At 39.1% G+C, this 4,115-nt stretch overlaps 1 protein-coding gene across 1 annotated transcript in view; it reads right to left on the bottom strand.

Annotated features, from left to right (window-relative positions):
• Positions 1–4,018: 4,018 nt before the first annotated feature.
• The window catches only part of LOC310791915 (stonustoxin subunit beta-like), a 30,558-nt gene continuing 30,461 nt past the window's right edge, over positions 4,019–4,115 (bottom strand). Inside the window, exon 4 of the mRNA XM_083653597.1 lies at positions 4,019–4,115. This exon is cut by the window's right edge and continues 557 nt beyond it. The gene's annotated coding sequence lies outside the window, so the exon portion shown is untranslated.

The raw sequence follows: 4,115 nt of genomic DNA, 5'->3' as shown, positions 1-4,115 counted from the left end.
AAAAAGAAAACTGAGTAATATTATTAACTTTTGACAATCTGTCACCTTGTCTTCCTTGGTGAGTTTCCCCTGGATCTTCTCTGGGTCAGAGATGGTGTCTCCAACATGGGCCATATATGACATCAAGTCCTGTTTAGCTTCTGTGGCCATACATACAAACATACACACACAAGCTGATTAAAAATGATACCAAGATCACCTCTGCTGCCAAAGAGAACAGACGCGCTCACCTGCCAGGATAAGTCAGTCAGCACAGTCTGTGTGTGAGTATCTGGTGGTCAGGTCTGCAGCCCGCTCCCCTCTGAAGGTCTTGTGTGTGTCGGCTCCCAGGTCAAGCAGAGTCCTCAGCGTCTCCTGGTGGCCACAACAAGCAGCACAGTGCAGCGAGCAATAACCTGCGACACACAGCAGAGACAACTTCCACACATCTGTGGAGACTCAAACTGATGCCTGCCTTTGTAAGACAAAACACAAATAGTATACATTCATCTTTTTTAACAGGTTATTTTGTGACTGTTTATTATGTGAATTACATGAAACTGAACATGTGGTTAATTTCTTGTTCTATTGTACTGCTTATGATGAGGCAAGGGACGGACTCGTGGTAAGATGCCCCTCTTCTTGTGGTGAGAGAGGAGGGCATCTGCTCAGCCTAGAATAGAGAATCCCCCCAAATGTACTCTTTAGTCAAATGTCCTCTATTTATTTTGACGTTTTTTGAGTTGGACGACTATGAGAAACTTGAGCTGTGTTTAAAAAAAGGAACCTTAATTCCTCACAGCAAATTGTATTTGTCATGAGAGCAAAGACAGAACCTTTGGTTTAGAAACTGATGTATAGTTCATTATTGCTGTCTTATCTATTGCTGACTTGTGACTTGTGTTATTTTAAATGTAGCACTGTTGTGATGTTTTATTGTTGTATTTGATGTGTCTTGTAAACCCATGGGGGTTGGTGCACCTGGAGAGCATCATGACACTTGAATCAATCAATAAAACCATGTAGTGTATAATGGGACTGAGTTCTTGTAATGTGTAAGAATAGCAGCTCTTCTCACACATTGGTGGTTCTGGACAGGTGGGGAAGACACATTTATCTGCAGGCATATTTTCCCCCGCTCTTCTTCTTTGGTTTTTGAAGTTATCCAAACTCCCTATTCTTTGTTTCATACTCAATAAATCAGTGACACGTAGCCTATATTTTTATTTTAAAATCTTTATTTGAATATGGCAACATGATACCTCCTATCTGGATCCTTATAGTTTTGTATTTTTCATCATTTGTTATTTTTATTCTGTTCTTACAGTTATTTTTGTTTTCAAGACTAAAACAAAAACTGTATATTTTAATTTTAGTTTGTTTAATAACTACACAATATAATTTCAGTTTTTTCTAAAGTTTAGATTTTGTTTAACTAAAATGTGTTTTTTTTCAGACCTAGTTTGATGTTTTAGTTTAAGTTAACTTTAATAACCTTATTGCTTCCTACAGTATTTATATTATGACTTCACTGACAGAGATCCAAGACAGCCCAAGACCACCAATCACAGTTTCATGAAGCATGACATCATCATAGCAACAGGGTCAACCCCACCCTTTCTCTTAGTTTAAGAATTCCCCTCGTTCCTTAGTCAAAGTTGCTCTCAGCAGCTTTGTGAATATGTTAGAGGAAACTCTCTTAGCTATGAACTTTTAGTGATATATTTAGGAGTCCCCCTAGTGGTAAGATAAAATGCTTTGTCAATACGGGCCCAGGGGCATATGGAGGGTAAACACAGTTTACCCACCTCTTTGAAATGAGGGAGACTTTACTCACAGATTAGATCAACTGTATAACTCAATGAGGGGAAACAAGGTGGATAAACTACTGACCTTGGATAGTTTACCCACCTCTGTATTTACCACTACACACCTGTCTCAGTTAGAATGTCATTTTCACATTTTTTCCAGCAGCTTTGATACACTTCCTGGAATTAATATAGAAGAAATACTTTATTGATTCTTGAAATGAAAAACTTTATTGTTCTTTACAAACATTCACTTTGGCTTGACATCACATGCTGCTAAAAGACTCTGGTTCAATCTTTCTGTGCATATAGTCACTTCATCAACACAATCAATTTGTGAAACCAGCATGTCAGCACTGTGGAGGAAAACAATGTACATTTGTGGTTCACTTTTCTTAACAAAGTTACAAAGTGTCTGGAACAAAATCAATATATTAACAACTATTCCGCCATAGTAAAGACGTTTTGCTGGCTCCATTAAGGCCCATGCAGTGAAGAGAAACAGCAGAAATATTACAGAAACAATACAAACAGCCATGGCAAAGTACACACATTCTTTAGGCTACTTAAGTAGAAGTACAGTTACTTGTGTAAAAAAAGAGACTCTGGTCAAAGTATAACTACTGATTTAACTTGTTTAAGTAAAAAAAAAAGTACAGGCTCTGAAATGTAGGCTACTCAAAGTATAAAAGTATTTCTGCAAAGCTACCTGAACCTCACATCATATTAATGTAATTCGAAGACTATTAAACTTAAAATATCTCCTCCAAACACATTTTAAGATGTAGGCCTATATTTAAAAAAAAAACTTTACTTTGATTAATAATTTGTGTCTGATATGGTTTGTCCACAAAAAAGTTCAATATGCGATCATTTAATTCCTTAAAATAACATCTACTTTGTCTCTCTCATTACATTGCATCATTGATGTGATGTGACATGTTGCAGGTTTAGCCTGTCACCTTAAATATATTATTTTCCACTTTCGCACATAATATAATTCAATTAAAAGTCAAGGGTGTTTTATTTTGAAAGTCATAACAGGAAGTGGTGTTGTTCACGTTGGTTAGCTTGAACAACGACGGCAGAGCTACACCTCCGCCATTTTGGCCCCTAAGGAGACTAGTGAAACATGTCTGTCTATGGTCAAAACAGCATCCAGTAAAACATCCCGCATACAAAGTGCAGTACAGAGCTTATTTTTCAACTGTACATTCTCCTTCCCGGTCAAAATATAGTGTGTTGCTGCTACTACTGTTGTTGTTTTAAGGGCCAAGATGACGGCGGCGCTGCTTTGTGGCTGTTTCCAAAAATGCAGCATTATATGCAGCACACCCTCTTTCCTTCTACTCTCTTTGGCTTGATAGAAGAGGAACGCACGCGGATGTTTCTGTCACTAGCGGGAAGCTGGGAGAGCGCGAGACAAAGTGAGTGAGACAAACAAACCTTACATGTTTTTGTCTGTTGTGCTTTAAAACTGAAGTCACGAGCTGCTTTGAAAATATAACGAGTAGAAAGTAGATATTTGTGTTTAAATGTAGGGAGGAAAAGTACAAAGCTGTCAGAAAAATGAATACTCAGTAAAGTACAGACACCTTTTCAGTTTTCATAAACAATGATCAAATACAATTTAATAGTAAATATTTCAGCCTTAAACATCCACACCCACACACACACACACACACACACAGTGTCCCTGAATATAAAATCTTCTGCTGACAGTGAATGTTGGTTAAAGTGTATTTACAGTAAGTGAAACACACACGCCCACATTAAGGTGTGTTTGTGTCAGACACGCCCACATTAAGGTGTGTGTGTGTGTGTGTCAGAGACACGCCCACATTAAGGTGTGTGTGTGTCAGAGACACGCCCACATTAAGGTGTGTGTGTGTGTCAGAGACACGCCCACATTAAGGTGTGTGTGTGTGTCAGAGACACGCCCACATTAAGGTGTGTGTGTGTCAGAGACACGCCCACATTAAGGTGTGTGTGTGTGTGTGTCAGAGACACGCCCACATTAAGGTGTGTGTGTGTGTGTCAGAGACACGCCCACATTAAGGTGTGTGTGTGTGTCAGAGACACGCCCACATTAAGGTGTGTGTGTGTCAGAGACGCTCACAAGTCTTTTTTTACTCTAAGTCAAGTCTCAAGTCTCTTATGGACGAGTGTTCTTCTATCATCTGCTGGATGTCATCTGGTCACACGCACAGTCCGCACACACACACACACACACACACACACACACGCATGATAAGAGGACTGTGTGTGTGTGTGATGCTGTACAGAGTGAAGCATCATGTCAGCAGCTGTGTTTGGTCACAGTGTGTT

Source organism: Poromitra crassiceps (genome assembly GCF_964638095.1).
Source record: "Poromitra crassiceps genome assembly, chromosome: 17".
In the NCBI taxonomy this organism is placed as follows: domain Eukaryota; kingdom Metazoa; phylum Chordata; class Actinopteri; order Beryciformes; family Melamphaidae; genus Poromitra; species Poromitra crassiceps.
Note: the sequence above shows the minus strand (reverse complement) of the source record. Positions and strands in the feature narration are given on the sequence as shown.